Source organism: Lithobates pipiens, unplaced genomic scaffold (genome assembly GCF_037356315.1).
Source record: "Lithobates pipiens isolate NorthernLeopardFrog02 unplaced genomic scaffold, aLitPip1_a1.2 Scaffold_8, whole genome shotgun sequence".
NCBI classification, from domain to species: Eukaryota; Metazoa; Chordata; class Amphibia; order Anura; family Ranidae; genus Lithobates; species Lithobates pipiens.
In genome coordinates this window covers 137,348,340-137,367,756 of record NW_027507903.1, presented here as the reverse complement: position 1 = coordinate 137,367,756, position 19,417 = coordinate 137,348,340, and the positions used below count along the sequence as shown (strand labels likewise).

Below are 19,417 nucleotides of genomic sequence, written 5' to 3'. Positions count from 1 at the left end.
TGTGTATATGTGTATGACTGACTGTCTGTGTATATGTGTATTACTGACTGTGTGTCTGTGTATATGTGTATGACTGATTGTGTGTCTGTCTATGCAAGTGTCATTGTATGTGGGTCACTCCATGTGTGTGTGTGTGTGTGTGTGTGTGTGTGTGTGTGTGTGTGTGTGTGTGTGTTACTGCCTGTATCCCTGTGTGTGTCCAACTGTATTTCACTGTGTGAGTGTCACTGTGTGTGTGTATTTATGTATTACTGTGTGTGACTATGTGTATATCATTGTATGAGTGTGTGCTTCTGTGTGTGTATATCAATGTGTGAGTGTGTCACTATATTTTTCTACTACTTTATCTCTGTGTGATTGTGTCACTCTGCATGTCTACTTGTATATCTCTTGGTGACAGTGTGTCTATGTGTATATCATTTTGTGAATGGGTATATCTGTGTATACTGTATTATTAAGTGGTGAGTGTGTCCCTGAGTGTCTTTGCATATAACAGACTTTAGTTTGGGGTTTCTATCAGTAGAATCTGCAGATGTGTCCTATTTACTGACAATGGATTCTAAGCTTCCACTTCATCTAATTGGGGCTTGCTGTAAATATGGTGCCATGGTTGTTTGTCTGATGTAGTAAATGATCTGCACATAGCAGAAGGGGAATGAGGTATCGATGTCCCAGTCCTATTCCCTATTACGGGATATGATGCACACAGCAGCCTTTGCCATTACTGTGCTCCAGAGGGAGCTGCACACAGGCCAGCAATGCTTCCACAGAATGGAGAGCTGCTTAGGAGATTGAGCATGCTGAAAATGTCTGCCTGGAATACATCATATGATGAGAACTCCAAACATGATTGGCTAAGCAGACAATTTTATTTGTAGCTTATTACTGCACATCATCCATGTAATTCATAACCAATGCAGATTTATGTACAACATCTGGAATGAGCCCATTGGCATGAACCAATCAGACTGCAACTAAGTAAGTCTGTTATTTTTCATATTCCTTTAACAGACCAAACTGTGCAGCAAAAGTGTCAATTAGAGGGTTGAAACAAATAATTTAACACTGACAGGGGTGCTTACAATTGTCAGCTTATATTCAGTGTAAAACCTTTATTCCAAAAAGAAAAACAAACTGTTGTTGTAACTGTTTAGGCAGTGTTAGCTGGAGTTTGGCCTTAGTTTGTTAATCAAGTCCATCTAAATATGCTTATGCATCCAACACTACCCTCTCCCCAGACTGACAATGGTGCAGTCTAAGGGTGGCTCCCTTGATCCTCCATAGAGTGTGGACACTCCAAGACAGGAAGCGTGTTTGTTAATGGCTGAATCACCAGGTGAAAATAAAGGGAACTCCCCTAAAAATAAAACAAATGCAGTCACCACTATTAAGAATTGGCAATGTGCAACATATTACATTTTTGTTTTTGAGTTCCATACGGCTTTAACTATATATCTATATTGTCAATGCTTTACATCATTGATATGTAGGTAGAGTGGTAGCCACATATCACATGCACTCCTATATACACTGTGTGTTATATAATAAGAGATATACCGCACACTCATGTCTACACCATGTGTTATATAATAAGATATATTACACACCCTTCTGTATACACCATGTGTTATATAATAAGAGATATTACACACCCTTCTGTATACACCATGTGTTATATAATAAGAGATATTACACACCCTTCTGTATACACCATGTGTTATATAATAAGAGATATTACACACCCTTCTGTATACACCATGTGTTATATAATAAGAGATATTACACACCCTTCTGTATACACCGTGTGTTATATAATAAGAGATATACCGCACACTCCTGTCTACACCATGTGTTATATAATAAGAGATATTACACACCCTTCTGTATACACCATGTGTTATATAATAAGAGATATTACACACACTTCTGTATACACCACGTGTTATATAATAAGAGATATTACACACACTTCTGTATACACCACGTGTTATATAATAAGAGATATTACACACCCTTCTGTATACACCATGTGTTATATAATAAGAGATATTACACACACTTCTGTATACACTGTGTGTTATATAATAAGCAACATTACACACACTTCTGTATACATGTGTATTATATAATACGAGATATTACACACACTTCTGTATACACTGTGTATTATATAATAAGAGCTAGTGCACACACTCCTGTCTACATTGTGTGCTATGCAATACAAGATATAACACACACTCCTGTCTACACTGGATGTTATGTAATATGACATAAAGCATGCACTCTTCCTTCGCAGCCTATTTTACCTAGTAGTAGTATGTATTTCCTATTGTCTTAGAGTAGAAAATGTATTTACCTTTCTATGCATGTTTTGTGCACTTTAATGTGTGTTATAAACCATCATGCTTTATAAACAACATCCACTACCCTCAATAAGCACATTAATGCATCCAAAAATGGACAACACATGCTGCATAGCTGTGAACTAGCACCATTGAAAACAATGGCTAACCTGTGTACATTTGTCAATTAGGATTAAAACACATAGATGTGAATGGGCACATATATAGACTAGGTATACCCTGTCAGGAAATTAGGATTTTCCTTTGTGCAAATGTTTTAAAAATTAACAAAACCACTTGTTAAACCCATTTTGTGTGTTTACCATACACTGCATTGGGCCTGCTTGATGTACCTAGTGTGAGCAACCCTAACTACACTATACAGTACTGTACTATTCATATACTGAAATCATGTTATCAAGGGGAAGGGTGTTCCATTTGTGGAATCATTACTTTCTCAGGCCCACATAAAATGTTCAATTGCCTTCAATATATAGATAGACTGAGCATTCTTTCACATGATGTACTGTAAATAGAAATAGACCACAGTAACCCCTTCCCATGTCATGAACAGTTGGTGGTCAGCTTATTTTTTTACTCTACTAGCCATAGTTATGTGTCTTCTCATTGGGCCAGATTTGCTAAAGTTCACTCTGCTACAGTCTTAAATTACTATAACCCATTCCACTGATTTATAAAGGGTAGGATATGTGAATAACTGAATCCCAATCAACTGAGTTAATTAGGGTATGGAATGTTAATGACTGCATCTCAATCCATTGAGTTAGGTAGGATATGGGATGTGGATGACTTAATCTAAATTCATTGAGTTAGGTAGGATAGGGGATGTGAATGACTGCATCTCAGTTGACTGACTTCATTAGGGTATGGGATGTGAATGACTTCATCTCAATCCACTGAGTTAAGTAGGGTATGGGATGTCAATGACTTCATCTCATTCTATAGAGTTAGACAGGATATGGAATGGGAATGACTGCATCTCAGTCCATTGAGTTAAGTAAGGTATGGGATGTGAAGGACTGCATCTCACTCCACTGAGATCAGCAGGATACGGAATGGAAATGCCTGCATCTCAATCCATAGAGTTAAGTAGGGTATGGGATGTGAATGGCTGCATCTCAATCCACTGAGATCGGCAGGATATGGAATGGGAATGACTGCATCTCAATCCATTGAGTTAGATAGGGTATGGGATGTGAATGACTGCATCTCAATCCACTGAGTTAGGTAGGATATGGAATGGGAATGACTGCATCTCAATCCATTGAGTTAGATAGGGTATGGGATGTGAATGACTGCATCTCAATCCACTGAGTTAGGTAGGGTATGGGATGTGAATGACTGCATCCTAATTCACTGAGTTAAAGCTTAACTAAATCCCTAGTATACTCACCCCCACCTCCTGGCAATCCCTCACCAGCCATTGTCATCTATTCCCCAGGTGTTGGGTTTTTGACCCCTTGATTGGCTCGAGGGGGATGATGTCATCCTGCACATGAGCACTGGAGTCAGTTATTCCAGCACCGCAGAAGTGTGCCGGGAATGTGTATGTGCAGCTCAGTATACCTTCAGTAGAAAACTGTGAGCAGGCAGGTAAGTTCACATTGCTGCAGAAGAGATATAGCTTGTCTCTCCTGCAATAAAAAGCTGTCGGCTTGTAGTTTTCTAAAAGTTAGGTTTAGTTCCAAGTTAAAAAGCTATTTTTTATTTTATTTCAGAAAGGGTGGAGAGGGATTAGAACACCAGTCAGGTTTCTGTTGCTGTCTGTGTTCCCATTAGGGAGATTCACCCTCTATTTTTGTCCTGTTTATTATCATTGAAAGTGAAAGAAAATGCCAAATTTTGGGTTTCCACCATAACAGGAATAGATGAGAAATCTTTCGGTGGGGACACTAAATCGAGTGACCCCGTTAACAACCAAGGATTCCCTCACTTTGGAGCAATTTCCTCTCACTTTCTGTTTTGGCTATAGGATGGTAGTAAAGAGAAATCTCCCAAAAGGGAAAGGTGGTACAAAAAAAAAAAAACACTGACAGGGGTTATAACCCTCCCTACTCTATTCAAAATGTAAAAAAAAAGTTTGACTTTTAATTCTATTTTATGTAGGACATGGGATGTGATTGACTGCTACCCAATTCACTGAATTAACTTGAATGATGTGAATGATTGCATTCCACTCCACTGAGTTAAATACAGGCATACCCCACTTTTAAGTACGCAATGGGGTTTATTTACTAAAGCTGGAAAGTGCAAAATCAGGCTCACTTCTGCAAAGAAACCAGTGAGCTTCCATGTTTTATTACCAAAGCTTAATTGAACAAGCTGGGGTTAGAAGCTCATTGGTTTCTATGCAGAAGCGAGCCTGATTTTGCACTTTCTAGCTTTAGTAAATAAACCCCATTGTGTACTTAAAAGTGGAGTATGCCTGTAAAGGATGGCTTTTAAACTGCACATCCACATATGTAGATAAGTATCCATTTGATCCCATTCATTTGGGATGACAGCAAACTCTTCCACATACTTACCACATACCCTACCTGGCAGTAATGACTTGAGAGGGACATGCACATTGCAAGGCAAAGCATGGCTCACAGATGCCCATTGGCTGTGACATATGATTTGAAACCTTTTAGATTAGCTGGAGCTCCATTGGCCATACAGCATGCATAAAATTATTAACCCTTTCATGACCACCATTTTTTTTTCCCCGCTTAGACCAGATCAAATTTAGCAGCGTTGGTATGTGTCAGTTAACTTAAAAATATATAGTCCAATAACTCTATGACAAATTTTTAGTCAGTTTAACATTTGGCCAAATAACTAGGAATACACCTAGTTGCACACTCCTAGTTTTCTGCTGAAAGGTTAATTTATATTCTCAGGACAAGGGGAATTTTTCACGTAGAAATTTTTTTTTATTTCACTATGAATTCAATTTTTTTTATTTTGAATTGCATATCAGAGTCTCAGATACACAAATTATTTGTGTAAGACATCCAATATACTGTAAATGTATTTATTTTAAATTAAATTGAGTTACATTTTTTTATAAAAATAATAATAATATGTATTCTCATTTATGCATTTATAAGCACAAATTTCAATAATGAGGAGGATAATAGTATCTTATAATAAAGTTGCATTTAAACAGTGCTTGGGAAGGTGCTGTTACAGCCATGAGGACTTGATTTGAGTGAATTCACATACAAAAGTTGGCTACATTCATAGTAAATCGTGTGTCTATGAGTAATCAGGTCATGAGTTTGGCATAAAATATGGTAATGCTGTCAAAAATAACTAAAGTTAAACTTTTAGTCATTATTTTGTAGAATTACTGTACATTTAGGATAAGTGGTACATTTGGAATTTTAGATATAGAAATGTCATAGTTAATTCAGAATGGTATGCTCAATGGATCCAAGCCTTGGAGGTATACCATCATAAAACATAAAAAAAAAATTCAATGCATAGTTTTAATGGACCCCAGCTTTAGAAGTATACCATCATAAAATCTAAAAACTTTATTGTTTTAATGGACCCCAACCTTAGAGGTATACCATCATCAAATATAAAAACTTTATTGTTTTAATGGACCCCAACCTTAGAGGTATACCATCATAAAATATAAAAACTTTATTGTTTTAATGGACCCCAACCTTAGAGGTATACCATCATCAAATATAAAAACTTTATTGTTATAATGGACCACAACCTTAGAGGTATACCATCATAAAACAGAAAGAATCATTTTCAATATATTTTTGTGGAAATCAACCCTGTAATTTGACTTTTTTTCATACATCAAACTAAAGTGTTTCAGTTAACCTGTAATTGGCATCATAGTGGTTGATTTACTGAAGGAGTAGAGAAAATATATCTATAACCAAAAATTTAGTTTTTGGATACTTTGGGAAATATAAGATCCCCTGTTGGGTTTTATTGCTATCCAGGGCTCTATTAGAGACATTTCCTCTCACTTTCTGTTGTGTGGACATACCAAAGAGAAAGCAAGAGGAAATCTGAAACAGGGATAAAGGCAGCAATAAAAAGCTGGCAGAGGTTATAACATTGCACTAAGTTATGGAAACAATCACATTAAGCATTATATACTCCTTTAGTAAATCGTCTTATTTTTTGCCTAATGGAGTAATATATGCTAGGCATTTGATGTAGAGATAGCGGTAAATTAGCATATTACATTATCTATATATAATATATCTCAACTATCACAGATTTACCAATAAAATCCACAACAAAGCAGATGTTGTTACTTGGTCTCTGAGCCCTAAGACTTAAAGTGGTTCTAAACCCTTACATATACCCACTTAAGTAACTAGCATCAGGTGATACAGAGATTAAACAAATCTTCCTACATAAGTTGTACCCATTTATCTGTAGAGCTCTTTTCTTTGCAGCCTCCTAAAGGACACATTTTACACACCATTTCTGAGCTCCAGGCGGCAGGGGGAGGGAATCTGATGCACACACTACACATCATAGCAAAGAGACCTGGATGTAATATTAGACCTGAGTGGAAGGAAAGGACACCCCCCTCCACACAGTCTCATAGGAAAACAAGCACAGCTGAGATTGTCAATAACCCTCTGTGTACTTTGGGGGGGGGGGGGGGGGTGACTTAGATTCTGTAGTGCCGGGATAAATTGTCACAATTGACACATGCAGATAGCAGAGGGACGGGACAGCAGATAGGAACCACACTAGGGGCTTTGATTTGAGGCTAGTACATACTATAGAGGGATATGCTTTGTACATTTTTTTTCAGATTTTACAACCACTTTAAAAAATCCTAATGATAAAGGGACTTTGGTATTACCTTAACACATTATTTGGGTACAGCTGATCTGCAAATAGATTTTCTCAGCTTTTATTATACCTATGAAACATATGAGTTCAAAGTCTGTTTATTTTAAAAGTAGCCAAACCGGTTTCCATCATGTCTCGGATTAGTGTTTCTTCATTTAATAGTATAGTGCTTCTCAAAACAGTCAGGGACCATTAATAGGTCACATTTTTCAGATCTCCACACAGTGTGACAATGTACTACATTAACACTGTGATCCAACTACACTCAAAACATAAATTGTTGGCGTCTTTGTGGATTGGAGAACACTAAAGCTAATGTTAACAAATAACATGAATTTTCTTTGCAGGGTCGCTGGTGAACATCCCTCCTGTTCTGTGTATGGCACTGGTAGAATTCACTGTGAAAACACACAATCAGTGAATTACCATAGGGCCATAAACAGAGCAGAGAAAGAACCACGGGAGGCTCCGGTCAGGAATCACAAATGTCACTGCTCGGTATTCTGGTCAGATTGGGCTCACAAATGTACATGCCACTGTAATATAATAAATAAAATGACCAATTTATATTCACTTTATTAGAAGATATATGGATATTTCCCTTAAAGCATATCTAAAGGCAAAACTTTTTAAAATACTCTTAGAGTTGGGAGTGTTATCATTATTATTATACAGGATTTATATAGCACCAACAGTTTGCACAGCGCTTTACAATATTAAGGGAGACAGTACAGCAACAATACAATTTAATACAAGAGGGTTAGGAGGGCCCTGATCCTGGGAGTTTACAATCTAATAGGGAGGGACTGGTGGAACAAAAGGTAATAACTGTGAGGGATGGACTGATGGGAGAAATAGAAGATTTGGTTGTTAGCTGAGGTCAGGATAGGCTACCCTGAAGAGATGAGTTTTCAGGGATTGCCTAGAAGTGGCAGAGTAGGAGATAGTTGGGCAGATTGGAGTAGGGCATTCCAAGGGATGGGAGAAGCTCTGAAGAAGTCCTGGAGATGAGCCTGGGAGGAGGAGACAAGGGAACTGGAGAGCAGGAGGCCTTGGGAGGAGCAGAGAGGATACTTTGGGTGATGTAGCTTGGGGTAGAGTTATAAATGGCTTTATATGTTATTCTTAATGTTTTGAATTTTATTTCTTGGGCAATTGGAAGCCAGTGGAGGGATTGGCAGAGAGGGGTGGCGGACACTGAATGGTTGGTAAGGTGGATGAGTCTGGCAAGTGGCATTTATGAAAGACTGAAGAAGAGGTAGGCCAATGAGGAGAGAGTTACAATAGTCAAGGCGAGAGATAACAAGGGAGTGAATAAGTTGGAGGAGAGGGACTGATAGATGTGTTATTGATTTTGATGGAGAAGTCAGGGAAGGGGGCACAGGCAGGGGGGAATATTATGAGCTCAGCTTTAGAAAGATTGAGTTTGAGGAAATGGTGTGACATCCATGCTGATATGTCAGTTAGTAAGTTAGTAATGCGAGAGGAGACTGAAGGAGTGAGGTGAGGAATAGAGAGATAGATTTTGATATAATTAGCATAGAAATGGTACTGGAAGCCATGGAAGTTCATCAAGTGACCAAGGGAGGAAGTGTAGATGGAGGAGAGGAGGGGTCTGAGGACAGAACCTTGGGGGACCCCTACAGAAATAGAAAGTGGAGAGGAGAAGATAGAGTCATAGGTAACACTGAAGGGGCACTGTGATAGGTAGGAAGAGAACCAGGAGAGAACAGAGTCTTGCAGGCCAAGAGAGTGGAATTTTTTGAGGAAGAGGGGGTGATCAACAGTATCAATGACCGCAGAGAGGTCTAGTAGCATGAGTATGGGGTAGTGGCCATTTTTTTTTAGCAGTTAGTAAATCATCAGCGAGTTTTAGTAGTGCAACTTTAGTGGAGTCTAGTAAGCGAAAACCAGATTATAAGAATCAAGAAGATCCTTTTTAGTGAGGTAGGAGCTCAGTTGGTTGTAGGCTAAGCATTCTAAAAGTTTAGAGGTAAAGGAGAGCAAGGAGATGGGTCTTAAGTTGTTCAGGCTTATGGTGTCCAGTGAGGGCTTTTTAAGTGTGGGGGTGATCAGCGCAAGTTTTAGAGGGGATGAGAAGGTGCAAGTAGAGAGGGAGAGTTTGAAGATGTGATTGAGGGAGCATAGGATAGAAGAAGAGGGTGACCAAGGTAGTTGTGAGGGAACAGGGACCAGTGGACAGGTGGCAATCCAGGCTTTTGAGAAAACTTTAATGACCTCTTCGGTAGTAGCAAGTTCAAAAGAGGAGAGTTGTGAGGGTGGTTTTGTACAGGGTATGTTAAGTGGGATAGATATCTGGCAGTAAAGATGCCCCCACATCAATCTTGATTTTTCAGTGATTTGCAATATCGTGAATGGTGAGCTAGTTACTAGGGAGTGTTAAAGCTGCTGTCTTTTTGTTGTCATTTGTGTCTCATTAGGGGGAAATTTATTTCACTTCATGTCCTGTAGACTCAGGAAGTGTGAGTATATATTTCCAATGTGAGGGATTTTCCTATTTATACAGTGTCCCATTGTAAGATTTCCTCTCTATTTTGAAATTATCCTCACCTTCTTTCCTGGCGACACTGGTGACTTTCCTGAGGCAATGGAGACCCTTAAACCACCCAATAAGTACACAGACAGCAATAAATCGGGGTACGGGTTCTATCCCCTCATTATTCTTCTAATATCTAAAAAGTTTTGCCTTTAGTCATATGCTCAGTAGATTGTAAAACATATACAACACTGATCCTGGACAGTATGTGCATGATAAACATAAGGAGTATTTTTTTATTGAAACCCATTAAAGTTTAAGGTAAATTTATATTTGTGAAAAACCCAAAACAATGGAAGTATAGGTAAAAAATGCTGCTTTTGTAAATCTGCCCCTAAATGTTAAAGCTCAACTCCAACCAAAGGTTTCCACTTAATTATGGCTAAAGTGGGGACGTGTTAGGGAAATCACCACTCACTTATGGATACACAAAGAAATAGAGTGAGTAGAGTGAGGAATGTTTTTATTCCTGTCCTGGGGACACCAGCACCCCTGCTTTCTTACACAGGGGTCACAGGCAAAAATTAGAACTTTTCTTACTCTGAAAATAAAGGAAAAAAACATTTGGCTGGAGTTAGGATTTAACTACTGAGTTTTAATGGCAAAACAACAAATGTGTTTAATATATAACATTGATCTTCTACATGTTTTTTTGTTTTTGTAATTATTTATTGCTAGAAAAGAACTCTGTCTGGCCTGCTTTGGCACTAGCACATTTTTGCTTTTGTACATCTTCTTTGAGCAATTATGTGTAGTGCCAATATAGGACAACACAGGATAGACAACCATTAAGGAGCCATGGGAGGCATATTCCAGTCAGGACGCTGCTTTAAAACTGTGTGAACGGAAAAATTAATATACACAGTTTGTGTGTACTGCATGATTTATGTTACATGTATTATGGTCGCTTTACTAAGGGAGTGGAGACTATTCATATAGGAACCTGACTGCTGACTTAGATCAGTGGTCTCCAAACTGCTGCCATGTTCTTGGCTTTATTCGGCCCTTGGGGCCCATTTTTCTTCCACTGACACCAACAGAGGGGCAGAATTCCTTCCACTGATACCAATGATGGGGCACGATTCCTCCCACTGATATAAGCGATTGAACACTTTTCTTCCCATTGATACCAATGATGGGGCACTTTTCCTCCCACATATATACGCATTTGAACACTACTCTTCCCACTGATACCAATAATGGGGCACTATTCCTTCCACTGATAAAAATGATTGAACACTGTTTTTCCCACTGATACCAATGATGGGACACTCTTCCTCCTACTGATATAAATGATTGAACACTGTTTTTCCCAATGATACAAATGATGGAGCACTATTCCTCCCACTGATATAAGCGATTGAATACTGTTCTTCCCATTGATACCAATGATGGAGCACAATTCCACCCAATGATATAAGCGACTGAACACTTTTCTTCCCATTGATACCAATGATGGGGCACTTTTCCTCCCACTGATATACGCATTTGAACACTATTCTTCCCACTGATACCAATAATGGGGCACTATTCCTTCCACCGATAAAAATGATTGAACACAGTTTTTCCCACTGATACCAATGACGAGGCACTATTCCTCCCAATGATATAAGCGATTGGACACTGTTCTTCCCATTGATACCAATGATGGGACACTATTCCTTCCACTGATAAAATAATTGAACATTGTTCTTCCCATTGATAACAAGGATTGGGCACTTATTACTGACCACAGGAGCTATGGCATTTAATTACTCCCGCTGACTACCAAGCCTGTAACCTACGTTCACTGATGCTGGCGCAATATCTACTCCTGCTGGTCATAATCTGGCCCTCTAATTCCTGAAGAACAGTAAGCTTGCCCTTTGTTTAGACGGTTTGGGGATCCCTGCCTTAGATTTTTAAATAAGGTGAAGCGGAAATCCATTTAAATACCCAATCGTATGCCAGAATTTTTTTTTTATTCCTGCATAATTACTAAGTTTTGTGAAAATTCACCTTGCAAAGTCAAATCTCTTTATTTACAAAATCAAGCCCTCTTGTCTCTCACATGAACCACTGCCTACATTTAAAGTTACATCATAGTTTGGTAACACCTTTAATGGTATCCAGGATCATGTGCAGCATGACTTAACAATGCAGGCACTTATATTATTCACTTTATCTCACATTTGCAATGTTTTTTTTTATAATGCCACCCAGTGTATAGAATTAGAGCAGTGTTTCTCAAATCCAGTCCTCAGGCCCCCCCAACAGGTCATGTTTTCAGGTTTTCCATTATTTTTTACAGGTGATTTGATCAGTTTCACTGCCTTAGCAATTACCACAGCCGTTTCATCTGAGGGAAATCCTAAAAACATGACCTGTTATGGGGGCCAGAGGACTGGATTTGAGAAAAACTGAATTAGAGGAAGGCAAACAGGAGGTTTTAGAGGTAAATGGCAGGTTGAAAAGTACCACCAAACAGCGGTAAAGAATTTTGAGTTAATATACCCTTTTGCTTTTCCTTGTGAGACTGGTGCATTTTTTTATGTTTCAATTTATTCTAATTTATTTTGCAAATAAAAGATTATCAGTATCGCCCATTCAGGTGCTCTGTAGAACAGATGAACATTCGTAGGTATACCAAAGTAGTAAAGAGCACCCAGTGGTAAAGTCAAACATTGGGTTATCAAGATACAACATGAAAAATGAATAGATCGCCCAAGGGGTTGGGAAAAGGAGAAAAGAAGTGGAAAAAGAAGATACAATGTTCTAGTAAGGAAAAATTGGGGCTTAAAGAGGGAGGAGACAGAAGGGACAGGGCTGTGACACAGGACACCCCCAATGGCACAGAATGTAAAGTAGAGCTATGTATCTTAGGTAACTGAGGCTTCAGAAAAGGGAATGCATACACAAATATATATACAGGGCCGGTGCTACCACTAGGCAAACTAGGCAGCCGCCTAGGGCGCACTTCTACCTGGGGGTGCCAGGCCATTGGTGTTCCTACTCTCTTCTCTCTGCAGCAAGAAACTAAGTCTCAGCATCAGCAGGCAGCCACCTTCACACATAGTGTCAGAGGTGCAGCCCGACTCCCGAATGAATGGAAGCGAGTAAACATTCATTGATGGGCACTGGTAGGCTGCATTGAAGAGCGTTGGTAGGCTGCATTGATGGGTGCGTTGGTAGGCTGCATTGATGGGCGCTGGTGAGGCTGCATTGATGGGCGCTGGTGAGGCTGCATTAATGGGCGCTGGTGAGGCTGCATTGATGGGCGTTGGTAGGCTGCATTGATGGGCGCTGGGAGGCTGCATTGATGGGCGCTGGTGAGGCTGCATCGATGGGCGCTTCATTAAAAAGGTGGGGTATACATGGGCAGGGAAAAGGGGATGGAGCCAGGGGGGGCGGCAAAATGAGGTTTCGCCTAGGGTGTCAAAAATCCTTGCACCAGCCCTGTATATATATATATTTAAATATCCCAAAAGTAAAAAAATTCACTGTTTAGTGTCCTGAAAACACTTTGTACAGTTGACTTTTTGTGCATTTACACCACATCAGTTAGATCATCCTATGGCAATACAGCTGTTTTCCATGGAGTCTGTCCCAGCATTGCTCCATAAATTAGATTAAATAATGCCATTTTTCTTATTTATTTAGGAAGACCTAATTACAAGTGGGAAGTGGTGCATTAACAAATTCAAGCATGAAAATTCAATTTACATTTGTGCCCAAAATCACTTACAGACGTCATCTTTGTCTTTGAATATTTTACCAAAACTGTGCTCTACCTAAACCTGCAGGGTCTAAGCCAATGCAAATTCTGACTTTCAGAAAGCCTGCATTTGCATAGGTAGTTCGGTGATGTTAAGGTGTTTTAAAGGGAGGAACATTTTACCTAATAATACCAAATTATAGGAGTTGATTTGCTAAAGGCAGATAAGGCTGTTCACTTTCCAAGGAAAGTTACAATTTGCAGGGGAATTGTCCCCAGAGCTTAGTGAATGTGGAGAAGTTTTACTTTGCAAAGAATATATGGGGATAATTCTCTTGCAAAGCGCAACTTCCCTTATAAAGGCTTGCCTTTAGTAAATCAACCCCATAGTGCTTAGCATCCTGGAGAGAGGTTAGTTTAGTAGTTAAAAGATTAATTTTTAATAATTTTTTTTAGCAACCTATATTCATTTTGCCAGCAATGTATCTTGTTCAATAAATAAAGACAAAATATTAGTCTCAGTTCAGTACCTTTAAAGCGGTATTAAATCCAAAGCCAAAACTGTAATATACTGCAGCTTATCAAGTATTAGACGTGGTGGCTGCATTCATTTTCCTTTTAGAATTTTTTTCCCTCTGTTTTCACTTGGTGATCCAGCCACTACTTCACAATACACTCTTTCTGTATTAAGGTGCCTACTCTCTGTATGAATGAGCAATAGAGACACCTTTGGACAGCAGCAGTATCAGTCTGGGGAGAGGGGAGTGTTAGATGCACTAGTAGATTTTATACTTTACACTTTATAAGGAGTTACAGGAAGTTTTGTTGCTTTTGGGATAAAGGTTTAACACAAATTTAAAAAAGCATATTATTGTAAGCACCCCTGTAAGTGTTAAATGGTTTGTCGCAACTGCTACATTTGCAGGCCAATTTGTTCTGTTGAAAAACAACAGACTTACTGGCATCAGGTGCAAATAAAGATAAGAAAGCCTAGAAAAGAAACCTAATGCAGACATCACATCTAAGAATTGGTAAGCTGCAATATAATACATTTTTGCTTTTGGCTTTAATACCACTTTAATGAACATGTTATTTGTCATAAAAATAGTAAATTTTAGCTGTCACTTGCTGTCCTTGCTGAAAATAACTTAAAAAAATAAATAAAATATATATATATATATATATATATATATATATATATAAATAAATACATTTTATCGCAAATAATGATAATTACAGCTTAACCACTTCCCGCCTGGCCTATAGTAGAATGACGGCCGGGTGGTGGTTTGGTTATCCTGACTGGGCATCATATGACATCCTGCAGGATAACAGTGGGGGCATGCATCGCATCGATCGGTGGTCCGGTGTGTCAATCTGACACACCACTACACCGATCTCGGTAAGGAGCCTCCGACTGAGGATCTTTACCACATGATCAGCCATATCCAATCACGGCTGATCACAATGTAAACAGGAAGAGCTGTTGATTGGCTTTTCCTCCCTCGCGTCTGACAGATGCAAGTAGAGGAGAGCCAATCGGTGGCTTTCCTGAGAGGGGGGGCGCTGTTCTGATTGTTTATCAGCACAGCCCCCCCTTGGATCCCGCCCAGGACCACCATCATGCCCCCAGGACCATCAGGATGGCCATCCATACTGGACCACCAGGTATGTCCCCCCTAGACCACCAGTGGAATGCAGATCTGTGCCAAGGCAGCTGCCAATCAATGCCCAGGCAGCTGCCAATCAGTGCCCACTCACAATGCCTACCACTGCCAGTGCCACCAGGGATGCCTATCAGTGCCGTATATCAGTGCCGCATATCAGTGCCATGTATCAATGCCACCCATAAGTACACACCTTTGCAGCCTTTCAGGCCCATCAGTGTCCCCTATCAGTATCCACCAGTGCCACCCATGAGTGCCCATCAGTGCTGCCTATCAATGCCCATCAGTGCTGCATATCAGTGACCATCGTCTGTACCTGTCAGTGCCCGTCAGTGCCCACTCATTGGTGCCACCTCATTGGTGCCACCTTATCAGTGCCCATCAGTGAAGGAGGAAACTTACTTATTTACAAAATTTTATAACAGAAACAAAAGAAAAACTTTAATTTTTAAAAAAAAGAAAGCTCTATTTGTTTGGGTACAGTGTAGCATGACTGCGCAATTGTCATTTAAACAGTGACAGCGCAGAAAGCTGAACATTGGGTTGCAAATGGGGTCTCTTTCTTAGTTTACACTCCATCTAGATCCCAGTGCTGACACTCTATCTGCTTTGCTTACATAGCATTTATATACACCCACATACAATCACATATCTCTGAAAGTAATGCAATAGCTCTAACAATCTCCACAAGATATTATTAGGAAGAATCCATTCATATCATTTATTTATTTATTATTATTACACTAAATAGAATTGATATGGATTGAGTCAATAGAAAATTGCTGTCCAATGATTGTTTATCAGCAATAGGAAATGTATCACTTGCATTTAAAAGGTCAAGAGATGCAATTTGGAAATCTAAAAATTGTTTTGAAGCTAAGCGGTGCATTCTCATCAATAACAAGGGTTGAATATTGAGTAATTTTCCATTCAACAGAGGCAGCAAGGCCATCTCTTATCTGTCTGTATTACTTCCACCAACGTCTGGGCTGAGCTATTCATTAGATTAGGGCTTCTTGCCACAAGAAATGGAACCACAGATTAGTGAAGTGAGAGCTAATGGAAGGCTTCTTGGCTACAAATGTGCTGGTAGAGGTCACTCCGGCAGTTACTGAACTCTATCTAAGTGACATATGATGTACTCAAGAAGAAAGGGATCTGCAACTTTATTGATGTAAAAAGATCACAATTACCCAAACGCAAACTAAAGAGGGGAAAGCTGTAGACGCCCATTGATAACGCTCTTCATTGGGTTTAAATTCTTTATATTAACCTTGAGTTGCAGAATCCCCCTATTTTTTGTACTTTCTTTATTTTTATATCTCTTAATTTGACCACACTGTTAAGATTTTATTTTTGACTTCCTTGTTTTTTTCTTCACTTCCTAGAAATGAACTGGGAGGTAGGGACACTAAGGACACTAAGGATCTCTCAGGCAAGACCTTCACCATAAGTTGATGTATTTTAATGTATTTGCTTTTCATTATATTTTGGGCATTCTATTTTATCAAAAGCTGTTCTAGGCAGAAACATAAATATGTTTCCCCTGTGATCAGAACTAATAACTGTAATGGTATTGGTGTCATCAGACTTTCCAACAAATTCATTAGGAACACGGAAAAAGATTTATATAAGCCTGAGAATGTGACAAATGGAGTTGCTGGAATTGCTTGCCAACAGTACAAGAAGACTTTTAATTTTAATTTCTGAATACATTTTCATGAGTCTGGTCTTAGGTTACTAAAACAGCATAATTACTTGATGGTTTTCTAAGTTGATGTTGTCCAACTTTTTATTTCTCAGGCTCAGGACAGGAAAAGATTGACTTCTCCGGCAGTGTTTGGCAATGGTAGAACTCACACTGGTGAGCTATGTGGATCCGGTGGTTCTAGACTTGCCAACTATGGCCTGGGAGGAATGCTCTCGTCAGGACAAACACAATGCTATACAAGCCTCAGCTCATCCGGACCATGGCATCAACGTACTGTTTCCAGTAGGAACCACAATATAAGCTATTTAGTTTTCAAGCCTTCTCAATCAGTGGCTGATGGTAGCGCAGTAGGATTGTTTTAATGAGCTCCTCTGCACACCTGAAGTTACAGGATATCACAGCTTTCGTTCAATGGACAAATGCCACCATTACATCTCAGTTTGTCACGTGGGAAGGTGCTGGATAAGATCCTAAGTCTGAGTGACAAGTATTCAGTCTCCTAGTTACTGACATATCCATCTCACAGCCAGTAATAATAGGATTGGTATGCGGGTCAATGTCCATCCAAATGTTAGTGAATCCACATGCTTACAACCCGAAGGTAGCATGTACCACCTTTCTTATATGCAAGACAACTTTTTCAAGTTTTTATTTTTTTGTTCTACTATGTCTTTTTACACCAATAACTCAATGTGAGGGACAGCCTTCATTTTAATTACCTGATTTCAAAAACTTTTTGTAATTGGAAATGCTGCAATGTCTGCATGCCTTACAGAGTATCCCACCAAATAGCTGCCTAAAATATCTGAGAAAAGCAGGGAACAAATCACACATCATAAGATTCCTGGGCCATCTAGGTTGCCATAATGCAATCCACATTTTTTAAAATTATTTTGACAATGTTGGAAGGTAACTGCATCTACAGAATGAAATATATATATTTTTTATAACATTACATAATAAAATTGATTCTAAAGCAATTATATATCAATATTGAGTGTCCATTTGAGTCATCTTTATTTTACGTGAGAGTTTGTGAGGGTTTAAGAATGAGTAGCAACATTACCACTTATTATGCTCGTTACTGCAATGTGGAAGTGTAAATCCAGACCTGGCTCAGTTACCTCGTAATGTCCTTTTGTGCTTTTTTTTTTTGTCTTTGTAAATAGTCATACTAATAGTGAGCGAGTTTGTGTTTAACCAAAATGATTTTAGAAATCAGTGTTTTAATTGAATTGGCTGCCAATCCACCCTAACTTTCCTAAAAATAGCACATGGCCCTTTTTCGTAATGCATAATACTGCAACACATGTAGTTTCCAAAGTGCATTGGGGTGCCATTCAAAATGAATGGTACCCAAATGCAGTAACTCATCTTACACATTTTATTGCATGTGGGATTGTTAATCCTGTTCTTCTTTTCCTTTTTGTTTTGTTTTTTTGTTTTGTTTTTTAGAAAATAGTCTAAGATGCTTGCCATACTAGTACAGAGTGAGTGTGTGTTTTAGTTCATAAACAACCACAATGAAAATTGTGCCAAAGTGATGCTTTGGTGGAGTATCTGGTAGAGTATCTGGCCATAGATTGGTTACTTCTAAAACATATTCTCTACCAGCCGTTGGGCCTGAAAATGTCAGTTAACATTTCACCACCTCAGCAGCTTCCTCTATTATCACGAATGGAATCTGACGTGACAATTAGTTCCCTTACTATGGTCATACAGGTAGCAGAACATGATGTAAGAATATGACTAGATATCGCTGTCACAGTTCTACTGCACTACAGGCATACCCCACTTTTAAGTACACAATGGGGTTTATTTACTAAAGCTGGAAAGTGCAAAATCAGGCTCACTTCTGCATACAAACCAATGAGCTTCCAAGTTTTATTACCAAAGCTTAATTGAACAAGCTTACGTTAGAAGCTCATTGGTTTCTATGCAGAAGTGAGCCTGATTATGCACTTTCCAGCATTAGTAAATAAACCCCATTGTGTACTTAAAAGTGGGGTATGTCTGTATTATGAATATGTCTGGGACAGGGAAATGATGGGTATCCTATTAACAACACGTGATCACTTTGGAAGCTTTAGAAGATATATTGCGCATCATGTTATGCATATAATGGGACATCTTTTCAACAGGCCTTTCAGTGTCCACAATGTAATAAAATAACATTTTGAGATGTAACCATGTTGAATATTTATCCAAAATGTGCTGGCACAGATCAATGTCAGGAGCTTTCATCACTGTGTAATTTTCAACTATATAGTATTGACGATTTAAACAGAAGGTGCTAGTACCACTGATTTTTCCCTTCTAAATTTAATAAAAATGCAATAAAGTAAAAAAGTATGAAAATTGTTGGCTTTTTCAGCAAATGTGACCTGGAAAACTTTGTTCAAACATTGGCTACAGGTAAAGGTGATCTAGACAAATAACACACGCACATTATATAGTGTATTCATTCTCATAATATAAATTCTTATACATACAGATTTTTCACATAGAAGTAAATACACCCCAACCACACTAATTTCAATGCATTAAATTAGAATCAGGAGTTCCAGAAAAGGTGCCAAAAATTGGAATTTCCTTAGAGAG

General features: G+C 38.8%; 1 long non-coding RNA gene across 1 annotated transcript in view; it reads left to right on the top strand.

The window, feature by feature from the left end:
* Window positions 1-18,258, top strand: part of LOC143963171 (uncharacterized) — a 30,379-nt gene extending 12,121 nt beyond the window's left edge. Inside the window, exon 2 of the long non-coding RNA XR_013270899.1 lies at window positions 16,494-18,258. This is a non-coding gene — a long non-coding RNA (uncharacterized LOC143963171). The remainder of the gene's footprint in view (window positions 1-16,493) is intronic.
* The last annotated feature ends 1,159 nt before the right edge of the window (window positions 18,259-19,417 follow it).